This window comes from Camelus bactrianus, chromosome 4, assembly GCF_048773025.1.
Source record: "Camelus bactrianus isolate YW-2024 breed Bactrian camel chromosome 4, ASM4877302v1, whole genome shotgun sequence".
Lineage (NCBI taxonomy): Eukaryota > Metazoa > Chordata > Mammalia > Artiodactyla > Camelidae > Camelus > Camelus bactrianus.
The window spans coordinates 93,119,538-93,135,747 of NC_133542.1; the positions used below are offsets into that span (position 1 = coordinate 93,119,538).

The 16,210-nt window shown below is 35.5% G+C and overlaps 1 long non-coding RNA gene across 1 annotated transcript in view; it reads left to right on the forward strand.

Annotated features, from left to right (window-relative positions):
- The window catches only part of LOC141577391 (uncharacterized), a 376,830-nt gene that overhangs the window by 137,695 nt on the left and 222,925 nt on the right, over window positions 1–16,210 (forward strand). The gene's annotated exons all lie outside the window — the stretch shown is intronic.

The following is a 16,210-nucleotide window of genomic DNA, read 5'->3' on the forward strand; positions in this document are numbered from 1 at the left end:
GGGCAGTGCTCTTACTTTATTGATTTATATGCGGCTATCCGTGATTTCCCAGCACCACTTGCTGAAAAGACTGTCTTTTCTCCATTGTATATTCTAGCCTCCTTTGCCAAAGATTAATTGACCGTAGGTGTATGAGTCTATTTCTGGGCTCTAATCAGTTCCATTGATCCATTTTTTTTTTGTGCCAATATGTGGATTATGCTTTTGATGCTATATCTAAAAACGTTGCCACACCCAAGGTTGTCTAGGTTTTCTTCTATATAACCTTGTAAAAAGTTTATGCTTTTAATTTTTCAGTTATATCTGTGATCCATTTATATTTATTTCTGTGAAGGTGTTAAGGTCTGTGTCCAGATACTTTTTCTTTGCAAGTTGATGTCCAACTGAGTAACAGGTGTATTCTTACCTAAACTTCAGTAGGCTAATTATATAGCAGTTTTTACTCTTACATAATCTCAACTAGTTTTCTCAAGGAAAATATCTTTATAATGCCAAAATCTCAGTTTTAATGAATAAACATTCATAGAAGATCAGTCATTCCTAAACATCCCTAGATGGGCAAATGGATAAAGAACATGTATCTACATATAATGGAATATTATTCAGCCTTAGCAAAGGATGAAACCCTTCCATATCTGACAAACTAGATGAACCTGGACAATGTTATGCTAAGTAAAATAAACCACAGAAAGACAAATGTGCATGATCCCATTTAAAAAGATACCTAAAATAACCAAACTCATAGAAAGACAGTAGAGTGGTAGTTGCTAGTGGCCACAGGGAAAGGGAAACGGAGAGCTTGGAGTTCAACAGGTATATGATATGTTATGCAAATGAGTAAGCTCTAGAGATCTTCTGTACAGTATTGTGCCTGTGGTTAATACTGTGCTGTGTATATAAATATTTAATAGAGTATGTCTCCCATTCAGTGTTCATATCAAACACACAGAAATCATCTAAAAGCCAGCCATGATTATAAATGTTTCAAAAGAGTATGATAAAATTACATGTTTATTTTAAAGAATGTACTTTTGTAAATTTGATCATGAGTAAGAACATACAAGTAAGTGTTCCTCTAGAAGGTTGGCATGCTATTTTAGCAATCCAAGTAAAAGATGAAGGAATGAAATCAAAATTATGCCTTACTCTGAAATAATAACCAAAATTTGGGTGACAGATATCATGGTATTCATTGAATGCTAGTATTATTGTCCTTTACAGTAAACTTTTAAATTATAAAATATTAGCCATAGTTACAGTTTGAATTTTAATTTTTTTAAATTAAAATATTTTAGTTTGAGCAGTACAGTAAACATTAAAATGATTTACTAGAATTTATAAAGTAAGACATTAGGATCTGACTATTTCTCTGCTACACAAATTAATTGGCATGCAGGGAAACTGGAAAGTATTCAGAAACGAGCTCAGTGGTAATTAATGGACTGAAAATGAACATATATTGGGGAAAGCTGAAGGATGTAAAACTGTCTTAACTAAAGTAGAAAACTAGACAATGACTAAATAGTAATCAATAAGAATGTAAAAATGCAAAATGATGATTAGGAAAATTAAATCTCTAACAAGAAAGTTATTTATAGGTTTGCTTTGGGTTTTTAAGAAAGAATTTTTCCTTAAGAGAACTTTGAAATATTGAATAAGCTTGTTTAAAGTAGGAAGTTACTGCAGTGCTTTTTTAGAGAATTATAATAAAAAATGGAATACATTCTTATTTTCCTGGGGGCAGTTTATAGATGCAGGGGACAGAATGAGTGCCATCTCCAGGGCTCTTTCCATTCCTGAATTTCTGTGGTGTTCCGTTTATTCAACCATGGTGAGGCTGGAAAGTTCATTTCACTTCTGTATCATCAACTGGGGAAATAACTGTATTAACTGATAGATTTTTGTTGTGGTTGTTTCCCAAGTGATTCTCCAATTTCATCCAATATTGCTCTCTGAACCACTGCAAGAATCTGGCAGATATAAGGCCAATTGATTACTTTATATGTTGACTTTAATATGCCTAAGAAATACTTAATTTTAGGAAGAAAAGTCAAAGTACACTTCAGCCTGCTTCTTTTAATTATCTTATTAATGTATGTTTTAACATAACAGTATTATAATTGCTTATTTTAATGAAAATTTTTGTATTTGAAATTTTACATATTTGCACTATAAAAACTTCTAAATATCATTTGACTGTTAAATAATATTTGTTTTATGAAGCATAGCATGTTTTAAGCCAATTCCCTTACATAGAATATTCAAAAATTTTTACATGAACCCTTTTACAATGCATTTTTTATACATTAACCATTTTTCTGCCTTGTTCCACTCTTTTGAATTATGTTCCTATACAGAATCTATAAGAGATTTTTTGGGGTCAAAACTTCTTAAATCTTTCCAATTCTTAGGGAATATTCACAAAATGCTTTCTAGAAATTTGGGTGAATTGCCTAACAATATAATTACATTTCCAATGTGTATAATTTCCTTCAAATATATAGAGTATCTCATTAAAATATTATGGCTTTTTTCTTTATGAACAAAAATTGCTAATTTGAAAAGAAAATTATTATATTGTTACGTTTTAGAACACTAGTGAAAGACAACTTGTTGACAATTAACTATTTTTTAAAGAGTACGATCACCATTGCAGAACACCATAATTTCAAAACTAATTGGTAAATTAAGTATTTAACTATATATACGTTAGTGCAAGATGGTATCTGGAAGTAACCAAGTGAGTTTCCAAAAGCTGTAAGAAGGGCTTCCTCTAAACAGTTGTCTTAGATATATATCAAGATTGTAATGTAATGTTATAATGTAATGACATGAAGTAATGTGACAGTTACCATAGGCATATTGAAAAGATAAGCACTTCAATGCAAAAGGAAGGAAAGACCTAAATAAAACACAACAAAGCAAAGATGGTCTTTGTTTGAAATATAAGAGAATGGACCATCCATTGGAGGCTGCCATTCTTCCATACTTTTCAGATACATGTGAACATCTCCGCATGTTCACAGGTTTTCTTTCAAGTGTTTAATTTCCACTAGTTGTCCTTCTTTCCTAGCTTCCTTTACCTTTTAAGAAAAATTTCAAAATGGAAGTTATTCTCAAAATTCTGATATGAAAATGTAGAAGCGTGTTAACCTTCAAATCGAGAGGCAGAACTCCCATTTGAACTAGATCGAGTGAAAATGGAGAATGTTCTGAAGCAAATAGCCAAACGACAGAAGAGATAAGAGTAGAGATAGGCTTAGTGATAGATCAGCCTTTGAGAGTTACAGCATTAAAATCATCTCTTTTCTCTCTTATGGATACATATTTCCAGGTGTTTTTTTCCTTTTCTTTTTTTCTTTTTTTTCTGGTTATCCTTAACATCTTGTTTTATTGGTTCTGAACATTAAATGATAACTCATGTTTCTTGAAAAGCTAGCTCTTTTTCTTAACTCTTATATTAAGAATATAACCATAATTATATTTTAATAACACCAAAATTATTTATTTAAATGTGTCCCCTTGGTCACTTCAAGACTTTTGTATTTTCATCAATAGATCTTTAATAGCTGGAACAGTGTGATACACAGTAGGTGCTTAATAAATATTTTCAAATGATTGAACAAATTTAAAAACCACTTCTCCAAATGATGCAACCTTAAAAAAAAAAATCAGGCATCTTTAGATTTTCCTTCACTCCTGATAGAAAACTCAAATCTAACAGATCATATTGCATCCAAATTGTTCAGGTTTCTTTCATCTATTCCTTTTCTTCTCTGCTTCTCATTAATTCATACAAATGGTGACTTATGTGGAGTTGTGCAAAATGCTTCACTTTTCTCTCTGCAGACTCTGAAGTACTCTAGGCTGTCCTGTATGTCACCGTGAGAGCAAACTGTGGGAAGTCAGTCTAGTCAGATCGCTCCTCTAGGTGGGCTTCCGATTGCTTACCAAATTTAAGGCAGTGTCTCCCCTCCCATAACATGCCCTCAATTACCTTCTTAGCCTAATATCTCATACAGGGAGACATAACCCAGGTGCTCAGGCAAACAAGAATGTACAGCGTTTCTCATGGAGCAGCCACATCTCCCTGCCTCTGTGGAGCCTCCCAAGCTGTTCTCTCTGCTTGGAATACTTCTTCCCTGGAAAATGTGTCTGAATGTAAGTGACACCAACCCAAAGAAGCCTTTTTAATAATCCCAATGAAATGTGCTTTTATTCCTTTCCTGTATTTTCCAGAAAACTTCCATCTTCATTAAGGTACTATTCTTTAATGATTGAGGTAGCTGAATCTGAAACCAGCTGCCTGGGTTTCATTCATGCCACCTTTAGTTAGTAGCTATGACACATTGGGCAAGTTATTAAGAAGTTTATTTTTCATTATGTTCATTAGTAAGTGATTGATATGAATAGTATCTACCTCATTACATTGTTGCAAAAATCAAATAAGTTAATACAAGCAAAATACTTAGACTAACACATTGCATATTTGTAATACATAATGTTTTAAAATATTTTTATGTTATCCTTTCATAAACCTCAAAACTTTTCTTACATCATTTGCATTATCAGCCACCCAATTTCTCCTGTGTTCCATAATACACACATATGCCTGCACACAATACATATGCCTGCAAACACAATTAAATTAGTGAATTAAAATGTGGATATTGTCTTTTTTCTGTTGGTCTTTAATACTTAAAATGACTTGCTTTTATACGTAATATTTGATTAGTATATTTGAAGAATTATCTTGCATATGCAATGTCTCTTTAAGGAATTTTTAAAAATTCCTTGAGATAAATGACAAAACACAACCATACCAAATTTATGGGATGTAGCAAAAGCAATTTTTAGACAGAAGTTCATAGCAATACAGGCCTTCCTCAAAAAAAAAAAATCTAAAAATCTTTTTCACTAAAATAAGAAAAAAGAAAAAATGTTTCTTTATGGTATCATTTAAAATAAAAAGGGTCTTCAAATAAGTTAAGTCTGAAACCTTCTTCATTCACTTATAAAACATCTAAGGACTCATTCTATGCCAGAATTTCTTTCTAAGCCTGGGGAATACATTACATGAAAAGTGTGTTACGTCAAATAGTGGACGCCAAAAATATCCATTCTTTAATGTCTGGAATTTGTGAGCATGTTACTTTATATGGTTTGCATATGTGATTAAAGATCTTATGGTGAGGCGAATGTTCTGAATTATCTGGACGGACACAATGTGATTAAAAGGATGCTCATAAGAGCAGAAGGAGGGTGAAAGTCAGAAGGCAAGATGTGATGCTAGGAGTTAGAGGCTGGAGTGATGGAAGGAGTTGTAAGCCAGTGACTGCAGGCAGCCCCTAGAAGCTGCAAGAGGCAAAGACACAGTCTTCCCTGGGAATGGATTCTTCCTCCAGAAGGAACGCAGGCCTCTGACCCATTGGAGCCCTCTAAAACTCATTTTGGATGTCTAGAGATGTATAATTTTTGTGTTGTTTTAAATCCACTAAGTTTGTGATAAGTTATTACACAATAGGAAACTAATAAAATAGTTACAGTAATGCTAACATTAAATTCTGCATGCGTGAATCCATGCCCTTTTATAATGCCCTTCCACATCGTTAATAGGCTTGACTACGGAGTTTACTTTGGTCAATGATACATTAAGAAACATATTAGAACCAGAAGCTTGTATATGATATATTGAGACTTGTACCCCTTGCTGCTGGATAACTTTCTGCCACCCTGTGGAAAGTGCCAAGCTAGCCCCATTAAGGATAAAAGGATACAAAGGGAGAGAGGTGTCAGCTATCCCAGATGTCCCAGCCCTGCCAGCCATAACAGTGATGCCCCAAATTCATGAAAAAGCTCAGAAATCCCAAAAGCCTTGAGATGGGATCTTGTGCAGTTTGAACTATTTGGATGGAACTGAATAAGGAAAGAACAAGAAGCAGCAAATGAGGTCACATGAATAGCAGGGCCAGAGAAGTCATGGTGTGTACTTGGATTATGCTTTAAAAGATAAAATAACCCCCCCAAAATGGACAGAAGATCTAAACAAGCAATTATCTGATGAAGACATACAAATGGTCAAAAGGGACATGAAAAAATGCTCAACATCGCTGATTATCAGAAAAATGCAAATCAAAACTACAATGAGGTAATCACCTCACAACAGTCAGAATGGCCATCATTTAAAAGTCCACAAATGATAAATGCTGGAGAGGCTGTGGAGAAAAGTGAACCCTCCTGCACCCTTGGTGGGAATGTAGTTTGATGCAGCCATTATGGAAAACAGTATGGAGATTCCTTAAAAAACTGACAATAGACTTACCCTATGATCCAGCAATCCCACTCCTGGGCGTGTATCTGGAAGGAACTCTAACTTGAAAAGATACATGCACCCCAGTGTTCATTAGCAGCACTATTTGCAATAGCCAAGACATGGAAGCAAACTAAATGTCCATCAACAGATGACTGGATAAAGATGTGGTGTGTGTATGTGTGTGTGTGTGTGTGTTCATCATGGAATAGCGCTCACCTATAAGAAAAGAATGAAATAATGCCACTTGCTACAGCATGGGTGGACTTGGGGATTGTCATTCTAAGAGAAGTAAGCCAGAAAAAAAAACATGTATCATATGATATTACTTATATATGGAATTTAAAAGCGAGGCAAATGAACTTATTTACAAAACTGAAACAGACTCAGACAGAGAAAACAAATTTATGTAAACCGGGGGGAAGGAGGTGGGAAGGGATAAATTGGGAGCTTGGGGTTTGTGGATACTAACTACTATGTATAAAATACATAAACAAAGAGGCCCTACTCTGTAGCACAGGGAACTATATTCAGTATCTCGTAATAGCCTATGATGAAAAAGAATATGAAAAGGAACACATGCACGTATGTATAACTGAAACACTATGCTGCTCACCAGAAATTAACACACTGTAAACTGACTATATTTCACTTAAAATTTTTTTAATATAATGGAAGCCACTAAGGGGGATCATCTGAATTACATTTTAAGATAATTACTCTTGTGCTAAAGAGAGAATAGACTTTAGCTGGACAAGGATAAAAATAAGAAGTTGAATTAGGAAACACTGCCCTGATTCAGGTGAAAGATAGTGGCTGTTTGAACCATGATGAAAACAGTAAAGGCTGTGCACATGTGTGAGGTTCAAGGATGTTTTGAAAGTTGAAGTGGCAGCATTTGTTAATGGATTGCACATGAGTTGAAGAGAATATGGTTTGGCTTATTTGCTGATGTACAGTAACTTGGGGAAACAGCAGATGGTTTGGGGGGCAGGTAAATTGGATCTCAGTTTTGAATATGTGATGTCAGAAATGCTCATCAGACATCTCAGAGGAGCTGCCACTGTTTTATCAGCAAAGCCAGAGTTCAAGGAAGAGACATGTCTAGGTTGGAAATGAGCTTTTCTAGGAAGGAAGTGAATATAAGAAAGAGGAAAACCCTGCAGCTGAATCCTGGGGCTTCCCAAAGCCCAGACCAGGGGAGGAGGAGAAGGAACTAGTACTTTTGGAATAGGCTGTAACCAGATTTTATCTACCACTATGTTCTATGTGATTTCCACAAAAGAAATCTCATTTGATTTCCTATTTTACACATGGGAATAACCAAGGTGTGGGGAAGTTAAACAACTTGCGCAGCATCCTAAGTGGGGCAAATAGGATGAATTCCCTCATTTGTTAAATTCCTAAGTCTCAAGTTTTAAACACATATCCAGTGATATGTAAAGAATTGAGGCATGTAGCTGTCATTTCCTGTTCTGGTATAGAATTAGTCACCACAAATTACTGAAGTTTCAGCTGTCATACGCAGTATTATTTGAGATTAGAAATCTCTGGTTTCTCCCTATTTTACTAACCACCAAACCGCTCACAGCTGGGATATGACCCATTGTTACTTATTCACTGCTATATAAGATAGTTTATCCAGAGCAATAAAAGAAGTGAATAAGGCTGTTGGAAGAGAACAGGCGCATTCCCGCAATTCAGCTGGGTTATTGCCACATCACTTCTCCCCTGTTGGTTATAGCCTCTCAATTGTCAAGCATTAGCGTACACTTTAAACGTCCTTTATATTTGGAGGGACTGGAGAACATTTCATTAAAATTATCATAAAACCAACAAGTAATGTTAGCTGTAAGTAATTTCACTGTGTAAGCCAGTAGGATATAAACATCTCCTCCTCTAATATAAAAAGGTGAATAGGATGCATGGGGAGTCTTATTGAATCCAGAAGCTCAGTTTTATTCTCTGTCTTCTTTTTTTTTTTTTTCCCAATTCAGCAGTTAGAGAGTGAGAGAGAGCGCAGACACAGAGAGGCGTTGCTTCTAAAGCAGCCTTTATTACCTTTGGTTTACCTTAATTTAAGCTCCATGGCAAGCAGAATTTATGATGAAGGGAATGCTTATATTGTCAGAAAATTTTGAAAACATTTAAAAGTCATCAGTGTACCAACATCATCTAAAGTCAGGGACCCAAAGTGGCTCAGTGTGGGGCTAATTCTATGGCTGATGTCTGGGGCTTCTATCAGATAATACCAGTATCCCCAGTTGTGTTCCATTAGCATTTTGTGTGTCTGTCCATCTTATTTCTTATCAACTTCCTACTCAGAGCACAGATCACAAAGTAGAAGCATCATAACCTGAGGGCTTGTTAGAAATGAGAATCTCAGTCCCCACCCCAAAGTTACTGAATCAGAATTGATTATTAGCAAGATCCCAAGTTGATGCTTATGCACATTAAAGTTTGAGAAATATTTCTTTTCACATTTCACAGTAGCTTTTTTTTTTTTTTTAAAGTTCTGTCTGTCTCTCTTTTGGTAAAAAAACAAAGAATGTCTCCTGAACTGAGACTGAGTCTTAGAGGACATTGTTTCCTCAGCTTTTAGCACAAAGTCAAGTACATAAGTATCACTATAAATGCCTTAAACTAGAAATACACTTATAAAAGCATTCTTGCTACTACGAAGAAAGCAGAAACGAAATGTAAACATATAAAGAAAAGAGAATAAAAAGATTAACACAAAACAGGAATAAAGAATTATGTGGAAAAATATGATAGAAACAAATCCATTAAGAGGCTTCATTTTCAGATGGAATCAATTTCAAACGATTCATTTCCTTTTGTATTGTAGCAACCTCGTACCAGCAATACTTAGTATTGCGTGGATAACATAAAATTCTGTAGCCTGTTACACCACAAATTTCAGTGTCAAAAAGGTGTCCTACTCTATTACAAATAGCACAAACCATTACCATGGAAACATTAGTCATCTGTTTACAGAAGTGATTTTAAAACAACTTCGTGCAAGTCGCTTAAAAATCCTGAATGTGAGTTCAGCTGCCTTGAAAATCCTGAGTGAGGCGTCCTGGGATGTGGCTGGGTGTCTGCATTGATATCTTACTCAGAAGATTCTGATTCATGTGAACTCATGAAATAGCACTTGGCTGAACATGTAGTTGTTATTTGTTATGGGTTGAATTGTGTTTCCCGCACCCCCAAATATATTTAATTCCCAGGACCTGAGAATGTGACTTCAATTAGAAGTAGGGCAGTTATGGATGTAATTAGTTAAAATGAGGTAATATTGGAGTAGGGTGAGCCCTTAAACCAGTACACCTGATTCTTGTAAGAGGCACGGGAGGGACCTGGGGAGAATGCCAGGTGAAGGCAAGAGGCAGAGATTGAAGTGCTGTGCTCAGAAGCCAACAAACGCCACGGCTCGCTGGCTTCCTCCAGAAGCTTAGAGAGAGGCTTGCAGCAGGTTCTCCCTCAGAGCCCTCAAAAGGAACCACGCCAGGAGTTTGGATTTCAAAACTCCAGAACGGTGAGAAGTTACGTTTTCTGTACTTTTTTCCCTGGGTTTGTAGTAATTTTTAACCCCAGCCCTAAAAACCGTACAGTATTCATTTATGTCTTGAATCGGCTGGAGTGCCACCCTTGTTTTCGCTGTCCCAGAGAACAGGAGTTCTCAAACGTCAGGGAGTGCACCGTGATTTCGTGGACTTGTTTGAGTTTCCTGAAGCCTGTATCAACAGAATCTCTTATGGCTTGTTGCGGGGCGTCGGCTCCCTTCCTTTACAGCTCGCTTGCAGATGGCTTTTGAAGGCTGGAGTTTGTTACACTTAGTATATTTCAATGATGTTTAATGGGTGATTCAAACCATAGTGTACTATTAAATTGCATCTGTAATTTTAAACGTCACAGAAATGAAGGAAACGAGAAAAGGTTTTGTATTCAGATTTTCCTAATTTCAGAGTCTGTACTTTCTTCACTGTGGCAGAACTTTACATTGAAGGCTATTTGGCAGAGAAGCGGTGTGGAGTGGGGGAAGGGGGTGGTCATCCGGGGAAGTGTTAGTTTCCCAGGTTTGTAAATGGGGAATCTGAATTACATAGACACTTTTCTTGTGGAGAGAATGTATGTTTGTTGTTAAAGTTTTGGAAAGTGGCTGCAAGAGACGGTGAGCAGAGGAGAACAGGTGAAGTAAATGGCATCTTTTGTGAAGCCTTGCTGCATTTGGCGGGTACATGCAGCAGGGGAAGGGGACAAGGCTTTTCTCTCCTGTGCACAGAGTCCAGCAGCACCGTGTCAAGTTGTACAGTGTGGTGGCATTTGAAAGTGTCTGGAGGCGGCGTCCTCAGCAATACTATCAAGGACCTAAAAGAAATAAACACCAGCCCAATTTTCATCATTAAGATCTGAGCTCAAATATGCCTTCATCAGAGAGGACTTTATTGTTTGCTCTTTTGGAACTTGCAACCCTTGCCCAGTTAGTCTGGCAGAGTATTCCAATTAAATTTCTTCACAGCTCTTATCTCTCTCTGAAATTAAAATCTGTGTTCATTTGTTGGCTTTTATTGTAGAGTTTTCTTTTACTTAGGTAGAAGTTCTTTGAGGACTGGATTGATCACAGCTGAATCTTCAGGCTAGAAAGATAATCGGAGTATTCAAGGGCTCATAAGTATTTGTGGAATAATTGAAGAAATAATCGGGAGCTGGATCGAAAGAGGATAAATGGGGCGGTAGTGTCAAAAAAGTCAGTGGGTAGACTAGCTTGGGAATTTTTGTGGGACACCCATTTTGAAGCTATTAGAAATCATTAAGAGTATTTGGGGTTGACAGAATGTTTTGTGTCCCAGTAATCATGCTGATAATGTCTCATACATACAATTGAATTCGAATGTATGTCACAAAAGTATGTACTTAAATGTATAAATCTATATTATTTGAATTTCTCTCTCATAGACACATATGCACAATTTAATTTAATGAAAGCTAAGAAAAAATAAGGAATATTAATCCCCGAAGTAATTGATATCATATGTGGAAAAGCATGTCAAACTACTAGAACCAGCGCTAATTTATTTTTTCCCTAATTTCCCTACACTTTATTTTTTTTATTGAAGTATAGTCAGTTTACAATGTTGTGTCAATCTCTGGTGTACAGCACAGTGCTTCAGTCATATAGGAGCGTACATATATTTGTTTTCATATTCTTTTTCACCATAGGTTACTATAAGATATTGAATATAGTTCCCTTGGCTATATAATACAAAATTCTTGTTTATCCACTTTATGTATATTAGTTAGTATCTATAAAGCTAGAACTCCCAATTTATCCTTTCCCACTCCCTTCCCCCAGTAACTATAAATTTGTTTTCTGTCTGTGAGTCTGTTTCTGTTTTGTTAAATAAGTTCATTTGTCCTTTTTTAAAGAGTCTCATGCTCTACCAACTGAGCTAGCTGGGCTGCATATGTCTTTTTTTTTTTTAGATTCCACGTATATCTGATATATGGTATTTATTTTTCCCTTTTTGTGACTTACTTCACTTAGAATGACATACTCCTGGTTCATCCATGTCACTGCAAATAGCATTATTGTATTAATTGTTTATGGCTAAGTAGTATTCCATTGTATAAATATACCACAACTTCTTTATCCAGTCATCTGTTGATGGACATTTAGGTTGTTTCCATGTCTTGGCTATTGTTAATACTGCTGCTATGAACATTGGGGTGCAGGTGTCTTTTTGAATTAAGGTTCCCTCTGGATATATGCCCAGGAGCAGGATTTATTTTAAGAAACTTTAGTATTCAACCCATTACACATTGAGGATACAGTAATATATGAGATAAACAGTCACTGCTTTCATGAGATCCTGTTTGGAAATTCAAACTCGGAAAAAGTCTGCGATATGCAATAGTTCAGTGCTATGATGGAGGAAATAGAATACGCTGTAGAAAGTGCACGGATATGTAACTAAACATGATACAGAAGGAATGGGAGGAACAAAACCTTCCAAAAATGGTGATTTTTTTATACTGTGACACAAGATGAGTAAAAACTGTATAAGTGAAGGGTGTGTGAGTTTGCATGAGCACATTTTATGGTTACATCAAGGGTGGGGATGGGGCAGAGCTGGAGCTAATAATATGAGATGTTCCATCTCATTCATGATTAGTAAAATAATAAAGATTATAGTAAAAATAGTATTTTTCATCCATTTAGTTGGGCAAAGATTCAAGAGTTTGACAATATCAAGTATGGCAGGAAATGTGAATCGAGTATTTGTTTATAGATTGCTGGTAGGGATGTAAATTGTGCAGCCATTACAGAAGATGGAAATTACTTTGTAATTTAACATACTCAGACACTGTAACCCAGTAATTCTAATTTTAGTTACATAAACTCCACTAAAAATACAAAAATTCTTGTATATATGCCCTGGTAGACAAATACAGATATTTTTATAGCAGTATTTTTCATATGTAAAAAACAATAAGAGTGTGCCTTAAAAAAGAGGATTATTATTCATGTAATTGTGTAGAACTGAGTCCAGTGAAAGAGGAAAGTTATGCAGGGACTTGTAATCATGATAAGTAGATTGTGTTAGCTGCACTGATCTTCTTCACTGAAACAGAAGCAGTAGGAGTGGAGCTGAGGGGAAGGCCAGGGGGTGCAGTTAACGGGTACCACTGATAGGATTTGTTGACCAGTTGTCCAAAGTGAGAAGGGACGATTCTGAAGGCTTTAACGGGCCAACTTAGTTCATGGTAGTGCCAATTATTAAGATATTAAATATAGGAAAGGACATCAATTAAGGGGAAGAAAGATACTGATTAAAAACTAAAAGTTAGCTACTCTGAAGTATTGCACAGTCATTTGCAGAGGACTGGGTGTTGAGTTCTCTCTTTGGATATCTTACAGTTACTTATATTGGAAAAAATATACTGGAATGTTTGGGTGTTTTGTTTCTACATTCTGCTTGAAAAACAAGAGACATAGACATTTATCATGTTATTTCTTGCATCACCACGCAATAATTTTTAAGCATAAACATAGATTGTCTATCCATTTATTTCAAAATAAGAATAGGAGGTTTTCTGTTGTTTGTGCCATCGTATGTCCATAGATCATTTTTAAAGCTCTCTTATCATTCCTGGCACTTCAAAGAGGATATTATCCCAGGGTGCCACTTAGTTTCATCTGCATGTGGTTTGTTTTTCTCTTGTTGATCCTTGAAGACTTTCATTTGTCTCTCCCATATGGCAAAAATGGGTACATATTTTGTGAGCATCTGTACCACAACATTTAATACCCTCACATTCTGAAGAAATTATGTTCGGGCTGACAAATGTTTTCACAAGCAGTGCAGTTAAAATGTGTAATGTCACACTGCCTGAACAGAATGAGCATCTATTGTCAGTTTTGCTGAACATAAAGAATCATATCTGATACTCTGTTACTTTGAACAAAACTGAATATCAGTTAATTGATTTAACCATTCAAAGTGTATCTTTTTTTGATTGCTATGTTTTTTTTCTATTTGATTCAAATGTTCATCAGTAAAAAATAGAACCAAGATGAAAGTTAATATACAAAGTGATAGAATATTGCAGATGACAGCATGAACTCCATGTTTACATGCCTTGTTCATTCTAGATGTGACTAAATTCTTGGATGTTGCAACTTAGAGATTTTTTAATCTTAGAAACAGAAATTCAATCCCTTGATGCTTCTTTTGTGTAAAACTTTTTTAACACTCCTTTTGTAGTTGTCTTCAGAGTCAGATTACAGGCCACATAAGGAAATAACTATCATTGCTTCAAATTTTTAAACCACAACTATATTGCTGATTGTCAGACTCATTATGCAGACACTTTACCTCTGAAAAAGACTTGAGCTGCTTCCAAAATTTAAATCCACCATTAAAGGGCAAATGTCTTCTCACCACTGAGAAGATATAAATAGGCATGCCACAAGAGACAGCACTCAGTTAGATGCATAACTTCCTCAATACTTTTTACAAAATCTGTTGCATCACTTTAAATTTGTATTTTCTATACCAAGCTGAGTATGATACACATGAAGTTTCCCCCAGGAAGTTTTCTAAATAGTGCAGAGATTCCTAAACACTGCTGCTAAATTCTCTATTTTATCCTCTAAGGGTCAGCACACTTTTTCTGTAAAGAGCCAGAAAGTAAATATTTAGCTTCTTCAGGCCATATTGTTTCTATAGCAACTACTGAACTCTCCGTGGTACCCAGAAAGCACGTCTAGACAATGAGTAAACAAACAGGTATGACTATGTCCCAATAAAACTTTATTTACAAAAACAGGCAGCATGGTCCCTGGACCATAGTTTGCCAACCTACACTCTAATCAATCTAATTTTTCTGATAAGTAGACAACACAAGGTTTTGTTTAAGAAATAATCAATAGGTGATAGAAAGAAATGCAATGAGCATGTGTGGTATGTGTGAAAAGCAGACTATCAGTGATGGAGTTATGAAAACATCCTCTGTGTATTGAAAAGATCTATTTGTTCATCTCACCAATACTCACTAAGTGAATTACATAAATCAACCTTTTTGTTAGGACGGGAGAAACAGTGATGTAAAAATAGATATCGTCTCATCCTAAGGAAATCTGCATTGGATGCTTTGCAGAACATACCTGTGTGTTTTGGAATTGCAGCCCCTGCTGTAAGAGATAAAAGAGCTGAATAAAAATGGCTTAGATTTTTTTAATTTCTTTTTTTTCCACCTCAGATCTCCAAGTCTTTCCATGTCCTAAGTAGCAGACATCACTATCTACAGCAGGAATAAATAAGATAGAGATGAGAGAACAAAATACCGCTGTATGCATAATGGAGTTGCAGCATGGAGAGCTTATAGAAGTTGATCAAAGTCGTGTCTCAAGGGATGATGGAAATGGTGCAAATTCACATTATAGCATCATTTCCCAATCTATTTCAATACATTTTTCTAGAAGAAGTTAGAAATAATATGAGTGAAATTAATAATTTGGGAGCATCTATTATTTACTAAAGGCACCCTAAGTTGCTCCATATAGGTTATCCCCTCAATCCTATATACCAACAACCTTAGGAGTTTAAAATTATTATCCACATTTGCCACATACTAAAACTAAAATGTTAAAAAAAAATGCTGAAGCCAAATGAAATCAAATTAGAATTCAGTTCTTTCTACCTCAAAAAAAAAAAGAAAGAAAAATACTATGCTGCTTACTATACAACTCAATTGTGCACAAGAAAGAAATAAGCACATTGAAATTATAAGTACTATTATAAATAGCAAACTTTCTCACTTAGTAAAATCTTGAGTTATGATAAACAGTGAACATCATGCTTCTTTTCTCAGGTTTTGAATTTGTTTTCAAGAAAGTGACTCTATAGGTGTGACTTATCATTCTTTGCAAAGAGTTTTAATAACTGCTCAATCACAACAGTAGAATATATAGTTAGTATAAGATGTTATCCATACAAAGTAGTGTTTACAATCTGTTTTTCACATCAAATAAGTCAGATACTTTTGCTGACACTCCAGAGATGACAGTCTGCCTACTACCAGAGCAAAACCCAGCTGTAAGGATTTGTGGAGAAATTTTGTATTAATCTCTGACACAGCACCTCTAATGCATTTTGTAGAGAAATTTGACTTCATGGAATTTTCACCTAATTGCAAACTAATCAGTGTGGAAAAAATAATTCCATTCTACCCATGATGCCCACCTCATAGAATACTGATTAGAATTCAGAGGGAAAATGTACCATACTCACAACAGTACCAAATATTTAATGTCCTCAAATACTAGGTTCAGCTGAGGGAAACATTGTAAGCTACTGCTAAGTTAAGTGCATGCTGTTGCTATTTGCAAGA